This window comes from Monodon monoceros, unplaced genomic scaffold, assembly GCF_005190385.1.
Source record: "Monodon monoceros isolate NGI ecotype Baffin Bay Population unplaced genomic scaffold, NGI_Narwhal_1 Super_Scaffold_13, whole genome shotgun sequence".
Lineage (NCBI taxonomy): Eukaryota > Metazoa > Chordata > Mammalia > Artiodactyla > Monodontidae > Monodon > Monodon monoceros.
Genome location: NW_021703769.1, coordinates 84,969,667 through 84,992,995, shown reverse-complemented (window position 1 = coordinate 84,992,995; position 23,329 = coordinate 84,969,667). Strand labels below are relative to the sequence as shown.

At 55.7% G+C, this 23,329-nt stretch overlaps 1 long non-coding RNA gene across 4 annotated transcripts in view; it reads left to right on the top strand.

Annotated features, from left to right (window-relative positions):
* The window catches only part of LOC114894182, a 53,660-nt gene that overhangs the window by 25,365 nt on the left and 4,966 nt on the right, over positions 1 to 23,329 (top strand). For all 4 annotated transcript variants that reach the window (XR_003793138.1, XR_003793137.1, XR_003793135.1 and 1 more), the window contains exon 3: positions 15,525 to 15,654. This is a non-coding gene — a long non-coding RNA (uncharacterized LOC114894182). The remainder of the gene's footprint in view (positions 1 to 15,524; positions 15,655 to 23,329) is intronic.

Below are 23,329 nucleotides of genomic sequence, written 5' to 3'. Positions count from 1 at the left end.
AGCATAATGAGAGGATTCGCCCCCGCTGTGCCGTCTCCGCCCCAGCCACGCCGTCTCCGCCACGCCCCCACCCCCACCCCCAGCCGGCGCCGCGTACCGGCTGTGCTATCTTTGCCACGCACTTCCGTCCCCCACGAAACCCCTGTAGGCCGCCCGCGGCAGCCTCAGGTTTTGTGTGCCGTGCTGGGTCACGTCTCAGTGGGTTTTATTCCTCTCATTATGCTGTTTAACAGGTTGTTACAGCCTCTCAGACAGCGTGGGGAGGTGTTGTCAAAGTGAGAGGCTGGAAGACAGTGACTTAGGCGAAGGAGGGGCTTCTGGGCTGCGATATCCCGGAGCAAAATCGAGGCCCCAGGGTGGGCGGGCGACAGGAAACAACTGCTGAGAGCCCCTCGGCGGGGTCTCCTCCAGGTCCCACCTGAGTGCACATGGGCTCGGGCAGTGCCCAAGCCGAGTTCGGCTTCAGGACTGGAAAACCAAGACTTCTCCCCTCTTTTGTCTGTTTCCTCTTCTCCCAGGTCCCTTGGATCACCTCATTCATTCATTCACTCACTCATCCATGGCAGGGCCCTTTGGTGCCAGAGGACCCAGAAATGAATGAGACAAAAAAATCCCAGTTTCCTGGCACCGACCAGACACAGCACAGACGCGTGCCCTAAAGCACCACTCTTGTTTCCTTTCTCTTATCTTCAAAATCGATTCGTTTTCAAGCAGTCCAGCAGTTCGAATGGTTAAACACAGAATTACCCTACGACCCAGCAATTCCACTCCTTGCTATTTGCCCACAAGAAAGGGAAACACACGTTCACAGCAGCATATTCACAGCAGCCAAAAGGTGGAAAGAACCCCAATGTCCATCAGCCAATGAACAGATGATAAAATGTGGTCTGTTCACACAGAGGAATATTATTCAGCAAATAAAAAGGGACTGAGGTCCTGATACGTGCTTCAGCCTGGATGAATCTGAAAATGTGGTGCTCAGTGAAAAAAGCCCTCCACGCAAGGCCCCAGAGTGTGTGATTCCATTTATGTGAAACGTGGTGAGCAGGGCTGGGAGGGGTGGGGGAATGGGGTGATGGCCGAGGAGTGCAGGAGTGCTTTCTGGGGTGATGAAAATGTTCTAAAATTGATTGTTGGTGGTGGGTGCACACCTCTGGACAGGTACTAAAAACCTTCGAATTATGCGCTCCGAGTGGGTGATTTGTGCGTGAGTTATATCTCAGTAAAGCTGTTGGAAAATCACCATGCCTACCTTCACAGGGGTGTTAAGGATATTAATTATTCTCTGTAAAGTATTTAAAATAGTGCCTGGCACGTGCTAAATGCTCAGTAAATGTTAGCTATTTAAAAATAGTAAATTCCTTTTAAGCACTTGAAATCCCGGGCGCTGGTGCCTCACCTTGCCTCCTGCTGTCCATCAGAGACACTCTCCCCTTTGATTTTGAATATCTGGGTTTCATAACCGGCTCCTCTGCCCGTGTTTTTTTTTTTAATGAAGTTCTATTTTTTTTAAAAATTTATTTATTTTATTTTTGGCTGCCTTGGGTCTTTGTTGCTGCCCGTGGGCTTTGTCTAGTTGCCACGAGCGGGGGCTACTGTTCGCTGCGGTGCGCGGGCTTCTCATTGCGGTGGCTTTTCTTGTCGCGGAGCGCGGGCTCTAGAGCGCAGGCTCAGCAGTTGTGGCGCACGCGCTTAGTTGCTCCACGGCATGTGGGATCTTCCCGGACCAGGGCTCGAACCCGTATCCGCTGCACTGGCAGGCGGATTCTTAACCACTGCGCCAGCAGGGAAGCCCCTGTCCGTGGTTGTAGTATCGCCTTTGAGGGGCCCTGGCGTGGCCTCCCCCCACCACCTTCCCCACCGCTCCACAGGACCCAGACTCTCGGCTTACGTGGCCTTTTTGGGGGCGGCCCCCTCCCTGTCCTCCCCCACTCACTCGTCCCAGACCCCAGCACCCCTTCCTTCGAGGCCAGCAGCCTGCCGCACACGCGCTCACACGCTCGCAGGCCCGCCCCCATGCTTTGCTTGCTCCCCGAGAGGGAATTTGGACAGACAGGCGCCCTCGAGGCTGGCGCTGGGTTTGGCTCCCGGGACCCGGGCTGGGGGCCGCCTCCACGAAGCTCGTGGATTTCTGACCCAGAGGACAGGCTGGCAAATCCATGCGTGAACTTTGGCAGATACCAGTAAACTGACAGAATGGCTAATAATTTACATGATATTAAAACCGAGCGACTTTGTCTGAGTTAATTAGAAGGGTAAAATGAGATTTATTAAGGGCAAAGCAAGAGCAATCCAACAAGAGAAAGAGTCAGAAATAGAAAAGGCAGGAGTTTGGAACAGTGTTAAGAGCCACGGAGAAGTACTGGGAGGTGGTGTCTGATGAGAAACGACATGTTAATCACGGTAATGACCCCCTCTCCCCCTCGCCCCGGGGAGCCCAGAGCAGCCCAGGGGCCTCGGCTGAGCCATCCTGCCCGGCTCTGCGAGGCAAGAGGGCAGCCTCTTGGTCTGCTCTGGCAGCTGGTGGCACTGGCCAGGGGCTGGGGCCTGTCACAGAGCTCCAGTTCCCAGGAGAGACCAGAGACCCAGCCAGATGAGCGGCCCTTGGAGCCCCAGCAGCATCTTTACATGTACTGAGCACCTACTGTGTGCCAGGCAGGGGCTGGAGCACTTTAAAATACATTTGTTGAGCGCTCACCGTGTGCCGTATTCAGGAAGTGCTGCAGTGACCGTGTAAGTCAGGTTTGTGGGTGCTCACTCCTAGTTTGTGGGTGAGTAGCCAGGCTCGGAGAAGGTCAGCAACTTGCCCAAGGTCACACAGCCAGGAAGTGGCAGAGCCAGGGCCCAGAGCTGCTGGATTCTGGATCCCACAGTTCTCCCGGCTGTTCAACAACGGCGTGGCATGCCTGCCATGCAGGGAACCGAGGGTGCAGGGCTGGCAGGGTTCCTGCCCCCAGGTGGTGTGGTCCAGAGGCCGAGAAGAAGGAGCCAGCAGGTAGTGATGGGTCCTCTGCTGGGGTGAACCCAGGGGCTGCAGGGGCGCATGCAAGGTCCTTGAAACCCACCCTGTCCTGGGTGATCAAGAAGAATGGCCGGAGCTTTAGCGGAGCCAGGGGCGTGTGATATGGCGGAAGTGCTCCAAGCCGACGAAACAGCAGGTTCAGAGCCAGGTGTCCTTGGAGAGCTGCCAGTCACTCCTTCCCAACAGAGCCTCTGGCATGAAGGGACAGGGGGGACAAGTGTGGCTGGGGGTGGGGAGAGATGTGGCTTGGAAGCCGTGCCAGGGAACACTGGGGACCCCTGCCCACTCACGCCGCTGTCTGAGGACGAGGGTGAGGAGAAGGGCCCCTGGGAGAAGAGAGGGCCCTGGCCTGAGTGGGCAGCAGGCCAGCTGAACCTCATGGGTTCTGAGCAGGGTCACCAGGCAGCTCAGGTGGCCCCAGGCTGGAGTCTCCCTGACGGAGCTGGTCACCGTCCCCGGCTCCCAGGGCGCCTCGCAGCCCCATTCTGCAGGGCCTGGTCCCAGCACACCGACACAGCTCTGGGCTTCCTCACAGACCCCGCGTGCGGGGCTGTGCCTGGACTCAGGTTGTGCTGGCTGGTCGTCCGGAGCTAGCCGTGCCTGTGCACCCAGCCTGGACACCCCCAAAGGAGGGCACGGTGCGGCCCGCACCCCTCACACGCTCCTTTGTCTGTCCAAGGGCCTGGCCATGCACTGAGTGTGGCCTGCCAACAAGCTGGGGGAAAGGCTGAACCAGCAACTTTATCTCCATTTGCATTTGAGGAAAGTGAGGCTCAGAACAGGGTCGGGAGCTGTGCACTGAGAACTTACATCAGGGGAAGCCACGTGGGCCCGATGCTCTGGTTGGTTTTCCCCACACACTTAATGAGGTCCCCGTCAGACCAGCTGAGGCTGACCCAGGGAGGCAATGCTGGTGATGAGGGAGAGTAGAGACCTCCCAGCACCCCAGAAGGGTGGGGATCTACGCAAGGACAGGACCCGGGGCCCCCTAGGAGCCTCAAAAACAGCTGCCCCAGACCCAGCTGTCAGAGAGAAGACTGGGGAGGTGGGGTGGGGTCTGCCGGGCCACGGCTCCGGGGGTGCAGGGGTGGGGACCGCCCCCACTGCAGAGCTGCCTGAGGAGCTCTAATGATGGCTCATGTCAGAGCCAGCCCTCGGCTCTCACCGCCCTGCGTCTCCAGTGGCACCACGCCAATTAAGGATGAGTTGAGTGTATCGTTAGTTTCCGAATCGTCAGGATTCCAATTAGGGGCATCTTAGATCCACTTGAGCCGCTCTGCTCATCATCCAGGCTGGAGAAGTTGGGCTGGGCTGGGGGTACCTGCTGTATGCTGACAAGCTGTAATGGGCTTTGCCAGTCAGGGGGCTGGATTAAATTGGCACAGCGAGGCTGAATTCCTGGCTCCACCTGCATGCCGAGGGCCTTGGTCTCCTGACTGGCCGGTGCGAGTGTCCTTCTCCTGGGGGTGATGGGCCAGACTGACTGGAGGTCCCCTGGGAGGCAGTTCCAAATGTCACGTTCCCATCAGACCTGGCCCTGAGGGGCCATCTGGTCTACCCCTTCATTGCCAATGGGAGAAACGGAGGCCCCTCAAGGCCACAAGAGACCCTAGAGGTGGACCTGATCCAGACCCTCAAGCAGATTGGAATCCCCTCCACCGTCCCAGCCAAGTGACTATTTACTTAGGCCTCTTTTATGACAACAAGGCCACTCCTCCTCCCATCAGGGCTTGTTCCCTGTGTCCATTGGGGTTCTTTATCTGCAAAGGAGGTGACTTTGGCCACATGCAGATCTGGAGGAAGAGCTTTCCAGGCAGAAGAAATAGCAAGTGCAAAGGCCCTGGGGTGGATCAGAAACGTGGGTCAGAAATGTGGCCTGTGGGACTTTCCTGGTGGCGTGCTGGTTGAGAATCCGCCTGCCGATGCAGGGGACACGGGTTCATTCCCTGGTCTGGGAAGATCCCACATGCCGTGGAGCAACTAAGTCCGTGCGCCACAACTACTGAGCCTGTGCTCTAGAGCCCGCGAGCCACAACTACTGAGACCACGCGCTGCAACTACTGAAGCCCGCACCCCTAGAGCCTGTGCTCTGCAACAAGAGAAGCCACCACAATGAGAAGCCCGTGCACCGCAATGAAGAGTAGCCTCTGCTCTCTGCAACTAGAGAAAGCTTGTGCGCAGCAATGAAGACCCAACGCAGCCAAAAATAAATAATAAATAAATAAATAAAACTATCAGTAATAAGATAATTAAATTGAACGTCAAGTTTGAAAAAGGAAAACACAGCAATGTGGCCCGTGTGGCCACTGGAGCAGGAGGAACTGAGGGCAGGGAGGTAGAGGAAGGGAGCCCTGAGGCTGGGGTGGGACTGAGGGCAGGGAGGTAGAGGAAGGAAGCCCTGAGGCTGGGGTGGGGAGGGAGGTAGAGGAAGGAAGCCCTGAGGCTGGGGGGGGAGGGACGTGAGAAGCCACGGGGCGCTCAGCTGCTGGGGGATGTGATCTGTGCTCTGAAGGCTGGAGCTGCCCCCTCACTGGGGAGTGGAAGGCGGGAGAACATGGAGATCCCGGTGTGGCCACTGGCTGGAGGGGGGACTGGGGCTCCTGGACTTGCTCTGGCCTTGGGGGCGCTGCTGGGAAGAGGGTATGATCAGAGGTTTTGGCCTGAGCCGCTGCCGAGGAGCAGAGAACGAGGCGCTGTGTTTGAACACATCCCGTTTGAGCAGGTCTAGGGAAAGGGCAGTGGATCTGAAGGTCTGGGGAGAGGGGGGGGCTGGAGCTGAGAAGGGAGCAGGGCGGAGAGGTAAACCATCCACACGGAAGTGTCGCCTCCACCCAGGAGCGTGAGATCCAGCCCAGCAGGTGGTGGGTGGTGGTGGAGTGGCCTGGCTTGGACCCAAGCTCAGTTCCTCCCCACCTGAGTGTGGCCTCATGGGGGTCCTGTGTCCTCCTGGGGCCTCAGTTTTCTCACCTGTGAAATGGGAGCACACCCCTCCTTTGCAGGCAACCTCTCTCTGGCCACCAGCCTGGTCCCCCTCTCGTGGGCGTGGCTCCCTAGCTGGCCAGCTCCTTCTGCCCACAGGTGGCTTCTGGGGCAGGTGCCAGAGACCCCCGCCCTTTGCAAACTGCAATGCCTCAAGTGCTGGGCGTGTGGGTGCTGCCCCCCCCGCAACTGTCTCCTTCTCCCCTGCGCAGACACACCCAGGGGAAGGGGCTCCAGGGCCCATGCTGACATCCGACCTCCTGGGTCGCCGACCTGGGACCACCTCTCATTTGACTTGCTCTGGATGAGGACACGTCTCACCTGAGCATCCCTCATGGCCTGTGACCTGGGACTACTTGCCCCAGGTCCCACCCTCCACACACCTCGGGGGGCTTGGGGTTGCTGCTGCTCTGCGACCTCCGGGTCAGGAGGGTCTCGACACAGCCCAGGCACTAAGTGTGATTTAAACCCAGGTCTGGTGTAGGTAGTCCGTGTCCTGAGGCGGGGGTGGGGCTGTGGCTCCCAGGTGAGAAGCCCTCTCCTCGCTGCAGGGGGACGAGGGGAAGAGGCCCTGCTCGGGACAGAGACACGGAAGGGGTTGGAGCAGAGCCGGGCCTGCGCTTGACCTGGGAATGGTCAAACCGCTCCTGGAATAATTAGGAGCATTCTCCACTGGCTGAGGGGCAGACAGTGACGTGATGAACACCTGTGAGCCCAGCACCCAGGCTGAGCAGACGTAACATTCTGACACATGCCCTTTTCTCAGATCTTTTTTCAGCATGGCTCAGTCCCACAGTGTTTCTGTATGTTTACAACACATGCTTACATCCCAGCAGCCTGCAGGATCAATGTTTAAACTTGACATAGATGGTGCCTTGAGTCCCTGACATTCAGCATTGCTTTTCTGCTCAAATATGACCCTCCCGAGACTTATCCGAGTCTGTCTGTGTCTGGTTCGTCGATCGTCTGTTTACATTAACCGCGGGCCAGGGCTCCCGCGTGAACGCCATTCATTCATTTCCCGTGAAATACACACGGTGCTCTTCGCGGCGCTTCTTGATCACATGCCAGTCCCAACACACATGGGCGAGGGGTTCAGGCGCGCGGCCAGGAGCTCAGCAGCCGGGTCCCGGGCAGGTGTGTGCAACTCCAGGAGAAACGGCCGGACGGTTTTTCGAAATGATGGCACCTATCTGCTGTTCCGCCACTGGGAGAGTTCCCGTTGCTCCAGAGCCTCTCACCAACACTCCGTTCTGTCGGACCTGAATTTTTGCCCAGCTGGTGGTTCTGAAGTGGCATCTCACTGAGGATTTAATCTGTGTTTCCCCGGTGATGCCCGCGGTAGACAGCATGCGCCTCCCACTCAGGGGCAGGAAGGTCCCCCGGGTGTTGCCCAAGGCCCCAGTGGAGGGTCCTCTGCCCCCGACACCCTCGTCACCCGCAAAGCAAGCCCCATGCCCCAGGCATCACACCGGCACAGCCCTCTCGAACCCCAGAGCACCCACCCCTCCAAAGGCTCAATGCAGGTAATGGGGCCAGATCCCCGCTGCCCCTGAACCCCCCTCCATCCTCTCCCGTGACCCTTCTCTGTCCCCACCCCCCCGTTATGGGCTGAACTGTGTCCCCCACCAACTTCATGTGTTGAAGCCCTACCCACAGCACCTCAGCGTGTGACTGTGTATGCAGATGGGGCCTATAAAGAGAATTACGGTAAAATGAGGTCACATGGGTGGGCCCTAATCCAGTGTGTCTGGGGTCCTTATAAGAAAAGGAGGTTAGTACTCAGACTCACAGAGGGGCGACCCCAGGAGGACACAATGGGAAGACAGCCATCTGCACGCCAAAGAGAGAGGCCTCAGAAGGAGCCAGCACTGCTGATACTTTGATCTCAGATGTCCAGACTCCAGGATGGGGAGAAAATCAGTCTCTGTTGTTTAAGCCGTCCAGCCTGTGGTGCTTTGTTAGGGAAGCCCCAGGAAGCAGACACCCCCAACCCAGGACTCCAGGACTCCTGCCTGCCCAGCCTCCCAGGCAGCCCCTGGTTTCCTATCTGAGCTGCCAGCCCCACTGGGCACTGTGGTGTGAGGACTGGAGCTGGTGGCTGAGCCGGGGGTGGGGGGGACTAAGGTGGGGAAGGCGATTGGGAGGCAGTGTCACCAGGGGGTCCGAGTGTCCCCTCCCCGAGGGCTGGGGTAGCTGTCCTGCGCGAGAGGGGGCCCCAGCTGGGAGCCCGGAGTCCCAGGCCTGGTCTTCTCTCTTGTAACTCTGTGTGGCCTTGAGCAAGCCCCGGTCCCTCAGCGGGCTGGGTGACCCCCTCCAGCAGGTGGACGGTGAGGCTGGGGCCGAGGTCAAGGGCAGGGAGCCCTCCGCCCCGACCCCACTTCACAGGTGGGGAGCCTGCAGGAGGCCAGGGTCTCAGCTAGCAGGGTGGCTGGGCCTCCTGACTCCAGGGCCTGTGCTTTGCCCGCCCCTGCCCCCCCCCCCCCCCCGGAGGCCTGACCCTCACACAAGGCTTTTGTGTGCAAAGGAGGCTCATCACAAGGTTTCGGGGTCCAAGGAAGCTTCTATCACAGAACACAGACATCCCAATGTTGCCCATCCCTCAAAAGTGTCCCATTTAACTGTTCAGCATCCCCAGCGCCCCTCCCCCAGGAATCCTCCGTCTGCCACGTAGTCCCAGCATCCCAGCCGCCTCCACCTCAGTTGGCCTCCTTGCTCCCTCAAGGCCCACTCATCTCTCTCCCCTTCCACATTTCCCCTCCCCTAGGGCTTCCAGGAACTCAAACCACCCCATTTATCACAAGGGGATGGTGGCTATACTAATCAGAGGGAAAAGAGGGATCAAGCAATAAGGGACCTGGGAAATCACCCCCTAGACCGAAATCACCAGGTGAGACCCCACCTCACATCACTATGAAATGCGACCCCGATAGTTAGAGACCTAAGTGTGCAGGGAAAACTTTTTTACCATCTCTGGGTGGAGAAAGACTTCTTAAACAAAAAATGAAGGGAAATATTGATAAATCCAACCAGAGCAAAATTAGAAAACTTGGTATGACAAAGCACACTGTAAACACAGCAATAAGACCACCAGACACAGAGGAGATATTTACAATACGCATAACCAACGAGGGATTAACACCCAGGCTACACAGAGGACTCCTGCACATCAATAAAAGGACAATCAGGGAGCCGGCCAGGGATGGGAACAGGACGTCCCAGCAAAGCAGAGAGAGCCCTGGAGGCCATGTGACCACAGGGACCAAGGTGACTTGTGGGGTCTTGAAGGACATGGCCACACCCGAGGGCCATGGGGCAATGCCCCAGGGCAGGCGGTGGTGAGAGTGGCCCCTCTCCACACACACAGAAGAACTCAGACCCACGTCTGCGGGGAGAAGCGAGGGGAGCTCAGACGGACAGCAGCTGAGCTCCCACCGTGGGGGAAGCAGTGCCTCAAGGCCGAGCTTCAGCTGAGTCACAGAGACTCATAAATCGTCCTTTCCTTGCACACCTCAGCCTGGGGGCCAGTGTCTGTGTTTTATTGCTTCTCCTGGGGGCCACGTATTTTCCCCAGAGCCTGGGATTAAGTCACCAACAAAGACCAGGGACCCCAGGCGGGCTGGAAGGGGAGGGGTCCCGGATGCCCATCATCTCCCCGCCTGCTCTCTCCTGGGCCTGTAATTGGATCTGGAGTCTGAGAGCTTTGGCCTGGGGATGGGGGCGGATAATGGGATCCCAGGTCTCGGGCTCTGGGCTAAGCCTTGGGTGGGGAGAGGCCAGGGGCCACAGAGCACAGAAGGCCCCCCGTGTGGCCTGCACCCCGGTCCCACGGGCCCCCTCTAGGCTCTGGGCTCCTCCAGCTCCGTGTGAGCCCTGGGTGGGCCTGCCCGCCCGTCGTCACGGGAGATTGGGTGTGAGGCGGGCCTGGCTGCCTTCGAAGGCCAAGGACGCTGAGCCCCTGGCATTAGGCCTCTCCTTCATCACCAGGTGACACACGGGGCTGAGGGCTGACTGGCAGTTTCTCCGTGGGGTCTGGGCTTCCTCACAGTGCGGGGGCCGGGCAAGCATCCGGAGACAGTGCCCAGCACAAGCGGTGTCCTGTCTGTGACCTAGCCCAGAACATACAGAGTGCTTCTCTGCACCGTCCTGGCTGGTGGAGACATGGGTCCCCACCCAGATTCAAGAGGAGGGAGCACAGTTCAAAGGGGAGTAGAGTCCTGACCACCACCAGGGACCAGGAATATAGCCGTGGCCAGTTTTAGAAACTACGGCCAAGCACATCTTTGAATCCATGGTGCTCAGTGAGACCTTGGCGCATGGATAGCCGCCCGCGATCTGGGGCCCCAGTGGACAGGAGCTCGCGGGGCAGAGCTCCTTCTTCCTGCGGCCTGCCAGGTGTCTGAGCTGTTGTGCCCACCTTTAGAGAACCCTCATTCCTTTCCCACCTCTCGGGCTGTCTGGATACTAGGTCCCACTTGAAGTCCCTTTGCGGTCGGGCCCCCCTCCTCCCCAACCTCCAGTCCCTGCAATCACGGATCTGTTTTCTGTAGTAATAGCTTGGATTTTTCTAGAACATTATATAAATATAATCATATAGCATGTAGCCTTATGTGTCTTTTTAGGATTTTAAGCAAATCCGGAATAGGACTTGCCTATTTTGGACATTTCATATCAATGGAATCACACGATATGTGGCCTTTTGTGTCCAGTTTCTTTCATTCAGCATCACGTTTTCAAGGTTCCTCTAGGTTGTAGCAGGTGTCAGCGCTTCATTCCTTTGTTTGTGGCAGAAAAATATTCCATCATATGAATAGACCACGTTCTATTTATCTGTCCATTCATCAGTTGATGGCCATTTGAGTTATTTCCACCTTTTGTCTAGTGTGAATAATGCTGCTATGAACGTTTATGTACAAGTTTTTGTTTAAACAACTCTTTTCTGTTCTTTTGGGGTCTGTACCTAGGCATGTAATTGCTGGGTGACATGGTAACTCTGTGTTGAACATTCTGGAACTGCCGAAGTGTTTTCCACAGCGACTGCACCATTTTACACCCCACCAGCTTGCACGAGGTTCCAATTCTCTACATCCTTCCAACGCCTATTCTTTTCTTTTCTTTTTTATTATTGTGGTCAAACTAGTAGGTGTGGAGTGGTACCTCACTGTGGTTTTGATTTGCGTTTCCCTATCTAATGATGCTGAGCATCTTTTCATGTCTTGTTGACCATTTGCATATCTTCTTTGGAGAAATGAATGTCTATTGAGATCCTTTGCTCATTTTAAAAATCGGGCTGTCTTTTTATTCTTGAGTTGTATGAGTTCTTTATACGTTCTGGGTACTAGACCCCTACCAGATATGTTTTGCAAATATTTTCTCCCATTCTGTCATTTCACTTTCTTGGTGGGGTCCTTTGATGCACAAAAGTTTTAAAGTATGATGAAGTCCAATTTATCTATGTTTTCTTTTGTTGCTTGTGTTTTTGGTGTCATATCTAAGAAACCATTGCTAAATCCAAGGTCATAAAGATTTGCCTCTGTTTTCTTCCAAGAATTTTATAGTTTTAGCTGTGATGTTCATGTTTTTAAGTTTATTTTGAGTTAATTTTTATATATGGTGTGAGGTAGGGGTCCAGCTTCATTTTTTTCACGTGTGGCTCTCCAGTTGCCCCAGAACCATCCGTTGAAGAAACTATTTACCCCCGTTGAATAGTGGTGGCCTGCATGTTGGAGATCAGTTGGCCACAGATGTATGAGTTTTTTCTGGACTCTCACTGATCGTTATGTCTATCCTCACATCAGTACCACGTTGTTTGATTACTGTAGCTTTGTAGTAACTTTTGAAATCAGAAAGTGCGAGTTGAATCCTCCACCTTTATCCTTCTTTTTCAAGATGATTTTGGCTATTTGGGACCCCCTTGCAATTCCATATGAACTTTAGAACTAGCTTGTCCATTTCTGCAAAAAAGGCCTTGGAATTTTGATAGGAATTGCATTGAATCTGTAGATCAATTTGGGGAATATTGTCATTTTAACATTATTAAGTCTTCCAATCCGTGAACATGGGATGTATTTCCATTTATTTAGATGTTTTATAGATTTCTATGTTTTATAGATTTCCTTATATCAGTTTGTACCTACTACCTTGGTTTACTTAATTTATTATTAAGTATCTGATTCTTATTATTAAGTATTTGATGCTATTGTTAATGGAATTGTTTTCTTAATTTCCTTTTCAGATTGCTCATTGTTAATGTATAGAAATACCACTGACTTTTGTGTGTCGATCTTATATTCTGCAACTTTGCTGAATTTGTTTATTAGCTCTGTTTCTTTTGTGTGTATAGATGCTTTAGGATTTTCTATATATAAGGTTGTGTCATCTCTTAATAGAGGTAGTTTTACTTTGCATTATTTTTTTTTGAGATTTATTGGTGATGCTGTGTGTATCAATAGTTTATTCCTTTTTACTGTTGAATAGCATTCCATTGAATGGATATGTCACAATTCGTTTATTCACCTGTTAATAGACATTTGGGTTGTTGCCAGTTTAGGCTACTGCAAATTGGGCTGCTATGAAGATTATTGTACAATTCTTTGTATGGACACATCTTTTTATTTCTCTTGGGTAGATACCTAGGAGTGAAATGTTTTGGTCGTCTGGCAGGTATGTATTTAACTTCCACCTTTTAAGAATCTGCCGAACTATTTTCCAAAGTGGTTGTACAGTTCTGTGCTCACACCAGCAGTGTGTGAGCGTTCCAGTTCCTCTAAATCCTCACCAACGCTTGACACGATTGGTCTTTTTAATTTTTGTCATTCTAATAGGTGCTGAGAGGTATCTCATTGTGATTTTAATTTGTATTTCCCAAATGATTATTAGCTTTGAGCATCTTTTCAGGTATTTATTTGCCATTTGCATATCTTCTTTGGTGAAGTATCTGTTCATATCTTTTGCCCATTTTAAAATTGACTTTTGGGTTTATTATTCTTGAATTTTGAGAATTCTTTACACATTCTGTATATAAATTCTTTGTTAGATATACAATTTGCAAATATTTTCCCCCGTTCTGTGAGTTGTCCTTTCATTCTCTTTACAGTTACCTTTAAAGAACAGGAATTTTTACTTTTTTTTTTTTGAGGTACGTGGGCCTCTCGCTGTTGTGGCCTCTCCCGTTGCGGAGCACAGGCTCTGGACGCGCAGGCTCAGCGGCCATGGCTCACGGGTCCAACCGCTCCGCGGCATGCGGGATCCTCCCAGACTGGGGCACGAACCCGTGTCCCCTGCATCGGCAGGCGGACTCTCAACCACTGTGCCACCAGGGAAGCCCAGGAATTTTTACTTTTGACGATGCCCAGTTTATTAATTTTTATTTTTTGGATCACGCCTTTGATATCATATCTAAACAATCCTCACTTAAGCAAAGGTCACAAAGATTTTCTCCTATGTTGTATTCTATAAGTTTTATAATTCTAGGTTTTACATTTGGGTCTATGATACATTTTGAATTACATTTTGTATGTAGTGTGAGATATGGATCAAAATTTTTTGTTTGTTTTTTTTAACATATGGATATCCAAATGTTCCAATATCGTTGGGTGAAATGATTGTCTTTTTCTCCACTAAGTTGCCTTTGTCCCTTTGTCAAAAATTAGCTGTGTATGTATGTGTGCATCTATTTCTGGACTCTATTCCATGCCTATTTGTCTGTATTATACCAATACCCCACTGTCTTGATCACTATAGTTTTATAATCTGTCTTGAAATCAGGTTGTGTTAGTGCTCCAACTTTGTTCTTTTTCAATCACTTTGCCTCATCTAGGTCTTTTGCATTCCCTGTGAATTTTACAAATCGCTTGTCAATTTCTCAAGACAAACAAAACCAGACCTGGTGCAGCCTTTGCACTGATCTCTGAGAGTTGGCCGTTGTTATGGTTTATATTGTTTCCTCTCCTGCAGGCTGAACTTTGCAGGAGCTTCTCCTGCTTTTCCCTGATGTGGTCTGTCCATCACTGTGTCCACTCTCTGAACTAACATACTCAGGTTTGTTGTCCCCCATATAGAGACACCGGGCCCCTTGCATTACCCACTGAGTTTCTTGCGGTGAGGGGATCATCACTTATTCTCCACCATCTATGAAGAGCCCATCGGAGCTGGGTATATGGAAGAGTTTTTCCTAAGGCTTTGATCATATTTCCAGACAAGTTCATTACTTTATGGACTAAAATTAGGGTGCTAGTGGGAGGCCTAATGCTGTGAGTTCCCATCCACCCAGGCATTATTCACGTATTTACCCATCCATATTCCCATCCATCGAACCATCCATTTTTCACCCATTCATCCATCCATACTCCCATCTATCCATCCATCCACCCACCCATCCTTCACCCACATCCTTCCCTCTTCTACCCACCTTCACGTTCCCCTACCCGTCCCTTCCTGATCACCAACCATGCTGGACACTGGGGTTTAGAAATACCTTCCAGGACCTAAGTTTCTCTTTTTTTTTTTTTTTTTTTTGCGGTACGCGGGCCTCTCAGTGTTGTGGCCTCTCCCTCTGCGGAGCACAGAACCCGGACGCACAGGCTCAGCGGCCATGGCTCACGGGCCCAGCCGTTCCGTGGCATGTGGCATCTTCCCGGACCGGGGCACAAACACACGTCCCCTGCATCGGCAGGCGGACTCTCAACCACTGCGCCACCAGGGAAGCCCCTAAGTTTCTCTGTCTTTAAACGAGCAGGTTGAATGAAGTGATTTCCCAGGGCCCTTCACACTCTGGTTTTCTTTGACTTCCATACAAGGACAGTCAAAATCTGAAGCTGACGGGGTTACACGCCTTCCCCAAGAAGGATGAGGGGCTGGGCCAAGTCTGAGGGGGGTTTTCATGCCACTGACTCTGGGACAGACACAGATCACCATTTGCACCTATTTGTGCCAAGATCCCAGGAGCTCAGGTCCCCATCACAGGGCAATGCAGTGGGGGCCCCAGACGTGTCCCCTCTTGGTGCAGGTGGCATTAACTGGGCATCCAGGGGTGCCCCTCACTGTCTGTGTCCAGTGGGAGCCTCCAGGTACCCCGAGGAGGCAGTGGCTAAGCACAGAGGACAGAGAGGCAAGCAGTGGGGGCACTGAGGCCCAAGGGGCAGGGCAGGGGCCTGGGGAAGCCTCAGGTTTGCTCTCCCCTCTGAGCTGATGTCAGCAGTGAACTAAAGCCCTGCTCTGGCTGCCACCGTACCCCCCACCTCACCTGTGCACACCTAGGGCTGTTTGCACCGACACGTGTGTCCCTGGCTAGACTGAGCATGTGGCATGCAGGGTTGGCAGGGCTAACATCCCAGGGGGTGGCCTCTGGGCTGGCGGGAAGGCTAGGGCTGGGGGCCTGGGGGAGGCAGCTGACCCCGATCCACCCACCGTGGCTCCGCCACCACTGGGTCCTGGCGCTCGCCCTGACACCCTGGCAGCCTGGGCCCACTTGTGACAACATACAGTCTGTAGTTAATAACGGAGGTTTTTGTCTCTTCCACAGTTTTCTTGTTTCTCTGTGGCCTCTGCCCACTGAATCGGGGCCCCGGCTGCCTCAGGGGGGAAGCAGACACAGCGAAGAACAAAGAAATCAATTGACTTTCCGGATGAATTTTTAAAAACTCTCGGCAGAGGTAAGATTCTGAAAGCGCAGAGGATTTCTTTTGCAAGGGCAAGGCTTTTTGAGAAAGAAAGCGTTTTTCAGTGAGAACAGAGACTTTATTGCATAAGCCATGGACGGGGGAAACCGTGTGAGGGCTTTTCCTGCTGAAAGGCGCAATAATTGGACCGGGGGGAGGCAGAGAAGGGGGTCCTGAGAGCCCTTCCAGCCCCTGCCTGGGCGAAACGACCTGGAGGCAGCTGCTGGGCGATCTGGGTGAGTGTGGGCATTCTCAGCGCACGTCTTCGTGGGGAAGCGCCGCCCGGCGCCGTCACGGTGGCCCCCGGGGGCAGCTCTCAACCACTGCTCCTGCAAAGATACTTTATCATTGTTATTATCATTATTTTTGGTTCACAAAGCAAATGGTTTGTGTATTCGACATCTCTTGCTACATAACAAATCTCCCCCAAATTTAGTGAAGTAGAACAATGCGTATTATCTCCCATAATTTCCGGGGTGAGGCATCTGGGGGTCGCTTAGCTGGGTGGTTCCAGCTCAGGGGCTCTCACGAGGCTGCACCTGAAGGGTTGACTGCGGCCGGAGGCTCCCTGTCCAGGTGGCTCAGGGTCAGTAGTGGCCGGGGCCTCGGTTCCTCCCACTTGGCCCCTGCTCAGGCCGAGTGTCCTCACGGCACGGCAGCTGGCCTCCCAGAGCCAGTGACCCAAGATGGCAGGGAGGGGAGGTGCAACGCTTCACGGCCCTGGGAATCGGCCCATTCAGCACGGGAAGAGCCCGGCGCAAGGGCGCAGATAGCGGGAGGGGCGTGTCCTCAGAGGCTGCCAGCGCACGAAGCGCTTTCCGGATTCCAAAGCGCTCTGCAGCCACAGCAGACACGTGCACACGTTAGCTCATAGGCCCCTCCCTGAGATAGTCCCGTCTCTCCTACGAAGGGACTGAGGTGGGGGCTTTGTGAGTCGCTCTGGTCCTTGTTGTGCCCCAAGCTGGGCCTCCAGGGTTTATGAGGCCCAGGAAGGCATCCTGGAGGAGAAGTCCAACCCAGCCCCAAGAGCAAGCCCAGAGCTAAGAAGGATGGGTCAGTTGTGGGTCAGCGAGGGCCAGAGCACCTGAGAACTCTGCCGGAGTCGTACAGAGGGCCTGGGATACCCGGCTGAGACGTCGGCCAGCAGAAACCGTGTCCCCACATGTCCCCTCCTCTGCGTCCCCAGCGCCCAGCCCAGGGCCTGGCGCCCGGACAGTCTGTGGAATTGGGGGCCATCCCAGGTTTTGGAGTGGTGGCAGGGGGGCTGCTGTGTCGCCAGCTCCTGTGGGAGAGGCCTGGAGGCAGGGAGGCCCAGTGGAGACTGAGAAGCCCCCTCGCCTGGTAGGTAATGCTGGGGCTGGCCCTACCTCACTGTGGCCCTCCTGTGTGATTCGGGGGCCCCCTCCCTTCTTGGGCCATCCGTGAACCAGGGTAGATGCCTTCTGAGGGTATGACCAGCCTAGGGGACCCATGCCCCAGTCTGACCTTGGGGCCGAGGCAGGGGCCTGTGAGGTCCCATGAGGTGCTTGGTGGCGGCACAGAGCCTGTGCTGAGTGCCCCCCAGGTCCCCAGCTGGCCCCCAGATGTGCCCAACTCCTTGTTTCTGGGCCAGACTTCTCTCCCAAGGCCACCTCCTGCTGCTTCACGGGCTCCGACAGTCTCTGCTTCCCAGCCTTCCTGGGACCCCCCAGCCCTGCAGCCACGGGGCACACACTCACTCCCTGAGCCTCAGAACCTCCCCTGGGGCCAGACCCCTGGCTGCAAGGCTGGCGCCACCACTCAGCAGTAGGGGCGCGTCGCTGGGCAGTGCTGTGGCCTCCCACCCGCTCGGTAACCAGTGGGGGCCGGACAGTAATTTGGATAAGATTCTGAGGCCACAGAGCTGAGCAGGGAGCAGGGTCACCCCAGGCGAGTCCTTTTCTTCCCCTCACCACACTCCTGCCCAGACTCACAGAGGAAAGGCAAGATGCCTTAGCCCTTCATGTCTCACTCTTCCCATCTTTAAAGTGGGCACCACAGTGTCTTTTGAAGGGCAAACACGTTAAATATTCATCAAGTCCACTTTATTTTACAATCTGTGCTTTTTGTGTCACATTTGAGAAATGTTTGCCAAACCCAAGGTCCCTAAGTTTTTTTCTCCCACAAAAAGGCACGTTGCAGACTAGAAGAAAATATTTGCAAACATATATCTGATGAAGGACTTGTATTCAGAATATATAAAGACCTTTCATAACTCAGCGATAAGAAGACTCAGAGCCCAGTGTTTGAAATGGGCCGAGTATTTAAACAGACATTTCAGCACATTGAAAGGATGCTCAGTATCATTAGTCACTAGGAAAAGGCACATGAGGACCGCAGCGCGGCGGCGCCTCACGCCTCCTGGAAAGGCTAGAATGAGCAAAGACCGACCACAGCGGGTGTCGGCAAGGATGTGGTCAGCTGGGGCGCTCGTCCACTGACGGTGGGTGGGAAGCGGGGCAGCCACTTTGGGAAGTGAAACACCTGCCCTCGACCCAGACCCAGCTGCTCCGCTCCTAGGTTCTCACCCAAGAGAGACGCACGCATATGTCCCACAAAAATGGTGCACGGATGTTCCCAGCAGCTCCCTGTAACCGGGCAGATCGAGCACCCCCTCCCTGGGTTGTTGGCAGGATTCCTGTTGCTGGTGAATGCTGTTACTTGGGCCAGCACGTGGCAAGCACTGAACGATTATATCTCCCTGTGTCGTCTTCATCTCGCCCAACTCTGTCAGGGCGCAACTGTGGAAACTGAGGCCGGGAGTGGGGTGGGGTGTTGACTGGGATTAGCCAGTGGGTCAGTGGCAACGCCGGACCCAGCAGCCAGGCCTCTTGCTGTGGCCAGCGGGTGCCCAGTTCCCTCTTCTTCCTTCGTCTTGGTGGGGTTGCTGAACCTTCAAGGGAACAGGGGAACGGGGGTGTCTCCGAACTTCCTCTTGGCTGGATTGAAGCAGCATTACCTGGGCAGACGGAGCAAATACCCTTCCCTGAACCGCCCAGCTAATAAGCTCCTCATTAAAACCTAATGAGGAGCTCCCTTGCTGATCTGGGCTAAATTAATCCACAAAGAGCACCATCTGATGCTGAGCCGGGCTCCTCTGGGCAGCCCGGACGGCAGCAGAGAAGAGAGGGGGCAGGGGAGGCGGAGCTCTGAGCCTCCACACTGAAAACTGGAGCCTTCAGTTCCAGGATGCGGACCAGAAGGGAAAGGAGGCAGAGGCAGCCCTGGCCTCATCTCCTCCCGGAAGCCGCTTATGCCTGGAGCCCGGGGTGGGAGTGGGGGCAGAGCCGGGGAGCTGGGGCACAGCTTGGACCACTGCAGCCCAGCCCCACCCTGCTCCCCCTGTTCCGATGGTACTACTGCTGCACCACAAAGTGCCCCAAGCTCAGTGGCCTGAAACAACAGCGGTTTATTCTGCTCCCAGATCTGCACCGTGGGTGGGGCTGGGCGTGGACTGGACGCTGGTCTCTGCTGGCCGAGGCACTGGGTGGGGCATCCTGCCCGGGTGAAGGGGCCTCATTCCAGATGGTGAGCTCCAGGGGGGGCAGTCTGGGGGCGGAAGGGGGTGTCTGTGCCCCCAAGACAGAGCCAGGTGGCAGTGGTGTCGCCGTTTGTGGCCAGCGTCAGGAGTCACAGAGCATCACTTCATCACACTGCGTCCTGGGGACCACCGCAAACGGGCTGGAACAGACTCCACCACTCGGCACGGGAGTGGAGGGTTCTGGAAGGGCGTGTGGGACATGAAAGTAGTGAGGCGACCATTTTTAGAGCTGCACCTGCATGGACCCCACACTCTGCAGGCAGAAAGGACCTTGATTCACCCAGCCCAGAGCCCCCCAAGAACGCCAGCCCTGCCAGATGCTGCCCCATGGCCTCTGAGGGCAAAAGCTAAACCCTGCGTTAGCTTTCCAGACCTGCAAAGTCCTCGAGCTTGTTAACTTGGAGGGTCTGAGGATGGAGGGGGAGGGGCGGCAGCCGAGGGGGCGCGGCCTGGCGGGGGAGGGCTCTGTTCACCTGCATCAGAGGCTGCGGCACTTTCCTGAGGAATGGAAAGCCTTTCTCTTTAATTTTTATTTATTTATTTTTGGGCTGCATTGGGTCTTCGTTGCAGTGCGCGGGCTTCTCATTGCGGTGGCTTCTCTTGTTGCAGAGCATGGGCTGTAGGTGCATGGGCTTCAGTAGTTGTGGCTTGCGGGCTCAGTACTTTTGGCACATGGCCTCGGTAGTTGTGGCTCGCGGGCTCTAGAGCGCAGGCTCAGTAGTTGTGGTGCACGGGCTTAGTTGCTCCACGGCATGTGGGATCTTCCTGGACCAGGGCTCAAACCTGTGTCCCCTGCATTGGCAGGCGGATTCCTAACCACTGTGCCACCAGGGAAGCCCGAAAACCTTTCTCTTTAATGTTTGATTTTTTCCTTCCATTGTTAATGGAATTGATTAGACTGGAGTTAGACCCCCCTCCCCCACCCCCACCCCCCATTCACCTGGTCCCTGAGCTATAGGAGGTCTGAGCTGGGCAATACCGGGAAACAGAATTACACACTGTCCTCAAGCAATTGTGCTCCAAGTTCAGAGTCACCAGAGTCACCATGGTGTCCCCATATCTGCCCTGGGACTTCCCCAAAACCTCAGGGGTCCTCCGGGACCCTGCCTATCCCCGTGAGATTTTGCTGAGGCTCGGAGTGGGAAGCGGGCTCTCCCACTGCACACACCTGGCAGCCGTGCGGCTGGGCCTCGGCCACACCCCTCTCACCTGTGGTCAGCAGTTTGCCTTGTCTTGCCAGACACAAACAGACAGGACCTGGCCTGGGCCTGAAGCCACCAGCAGGGGCCTCCTTGACCACTGGGGGTGTGCACAGCTTGGCAAAGCGTGCGCTGTGCAGGGGTGAAGACCGGCTGCAGTCCCGGGCACCCAGGGAGAGCAGGGCAGGCCGGGCCGGGGACAGCAGATGGCCAAGACCCCATGTTAGCCTCCACCCAGAGGTTGTCCCCAGGACAGGAGCCCTGCTGCGGAGCCACCTCCCGTGGCCCCCGGGCGCGTGGCTGCTCCTACCTCCTCCCACTTTCCTACCCACAGGAAGGGCCTGCCACCGACCCTGCCCCCCACAAGCTCCAGGTGAGGCCCAAGTGACACATGTCGGTGGCAACCCCAGGCTTCTTCCGGGGGAGAAAAGACAGGCCCCAGTGTCCCTTGGCTGAGCCTCTGAGCGTCAGACCGGCTTGGCCCCATCAAAGTCTCCAAGTTAACAAGTTCAGTCCTGGTGATTATTAACTAGATTCACAAAGTTGATGAAAAAACTCGGGATATAAATAAATATTCCTGGAGATGTTCCACCCCCTGCAGGCATGAACTTTGAATAATTGGAGAGAATTATGCTGAGGACTGATCAGGACTTTTTTTCTCTCACTAATTACCTCTGGGCTTCATCAGTGTCAGAGTCTAATCAACTCCAGACGTCCTAATCGACCCTCGGGCAATGTTAGGCATGGGGGGGCTTCGGTGTCACATGGAGGGGGGCGGGGAGCCGGGCGAGGGGTGCCGGGGTCCTGGCTGCAGATCCACCCTGGTCTGGGGTGGGGACGGGGGCTGGGGAGTGGGGTGGGGGGGGGAGCCGCCTCACGGGCCGCCACCTCTGCTCAGGACGAAGGAAGCCCATCCTGCACTGCGGGCCAGCTTCCCTCCTCTGCATCCTTCCGGTGGCTCGTTGCCTTGTCTGCCCTGGCGTTCCTGGGTTAGATGGATGGGGCCCAGGGTGGGGGCTGGCACTGGGGCGGCCCCCAGTCATGGGGAGAGGCGTGTGAGGGCCGTGCTGGGGCCCAGGGCCAGTTCAGGATTCCGGGCATCTCTGGCGGGGAGGGAAGCTTTGCTCCCCTCCCTCCAAGAAAGTCATTTGCATCTGTTGAAAAATTCCTCCAGCGCTTGAGAGGAGAGGCCCAGGCCGCCAGTGGCTGATGGCTCGCTCACAGTGGTTTTCTCCAGCGTCCTGAACGCAGGGGCTCAGGAGCTGTGACAGCTGGGCCGGCGCAGCCTCTCAGCTCCTCTGAGCAGGGCGCCCACCTCCTTGGCCTCGCTTGCTGGCTGGGCCTCATTCCCAGGGCCTGGTTCTGTCTCCTTCCTCCTTCGCCTCCCTGTTTCCCGAACCCAGGAAGGCCTTTAACCAATTTCAGAGGGAAAACTTAGTCGTGTGGAAATCCACCTCAACTTCCTCAAGAAACCAAAACCCCACCCAGAACCCTTCAGGCAGTCACGCCCCCATCCTTGCAAAGCACCCAGGAGATGCTGCTGGTCGTGGTCATGGTCACCGCCCTTCCAGGCCCCCTTTGCAGTCTCCGAGCATGGGCCCTCCCTGCAGACCCCACAGAGACTTCTGCAGCCAGCAGGGGATGGGCGCAGCCCCGCGGGGTTGGGCCCTAGGAGACAACAGCCTCGTGAATCCCCAAGCCCCGAAAGGATCCTGGACTTGGGATCCCGAGACCTGGCTGGGGGACTTGGGTGCCCTGCACCCTCCCATCGGGGGGCCCACATAGACCCAGGATGGCTGAAGTGGTGTGTCTGGGACACTCTTCTCTCCCTGGGGTCCCCGACAGCTCCCCGCAGCAGGCAGGTCCTGGCCGTGGTGGTCGGGCGGGCAGTTCCATCCTGTCCTCACAGCCCCTGAGGGGCCGGTTCTGACCGCCCCCCACCCCGCGTTTCCTGGAGGAGCCCAAGGCTGTGACTGCAGCACAGCTCCCTGCCCTGCATCCCATGGTCGGCATGGACCCCAAACCCTTTCTCCTGCAGCAGAGGGAGAGGACTGTGGGTGGGAAGTGAGGTTCCCAGAGCATCAAAGCCTAGGCTGCTTCCCTCCCAAGCGGAGAGGAGGCGTGGCCTCTCCCCCCAGCTCTGCTCAAAGTGGCTCAGAGGCTGCGGAAGGGGGTTTGCTCCTATTCGTCCCAAACTTTCCAGAAAGGGGGTTGAGATCGCCTTTAATTACAGAGCAGAGGGGTTCGGGGAGGATGCACCAAGGAGCACCCTGCCCAGGGAGGCAGGAGGCCCAGGGGTGGGAGGACAGCGGCGCCCAGAGGGACCCTGGGAGAGCAGGGGTCCTGGGAGGTGGAGTCTGGGGAGGGGTCCTGGCGTCTCTGCCTCTGGCTCTCTCCTTGCTTCTCCAGGCCTAGCCTCCACCTTCCCGTCTTCCTGTCTCTCCCCACCTGCCGTGCAGGGGTCTCAGGTGTGCCGCTGAGCCAGGTGGCCCAGGGTGGGGCTGGCTGGACCGCTCCCGTCGCCTGCCCGTCCTGGTGCTGGCTGACCAGCTGCCCCCGCAGCCCCTGGCAGGGAGGGAGGTGATGTTCCGACTGCTTCCCGTCTCCCAAGGTCCAGAGGGGTTCAATAGGCCCGGACGCCCCTGAGCCCGGGCCACGTCGCTCCTTCCTGCCACCCTGCCACCTTAGCCAGAACTTGCGAGTCGATTTTGTCTGATTCCACGCAAAGACAGGGTAGATGGCCACTGACCTGAGAGATTCTGGGTTCTCTTTTTTTTGTCTTTAGACACATCAGGGGTTAGCATCTTCTGCTTCACAGGAGGGACCCCCAGGTAGAGCCCCCTGAATGGCGTGGCGCCAGAAGCTCCAGGGCCAGCCGTGGATGCAGAGGGCCCCCTGCCCTGTGCCCGGC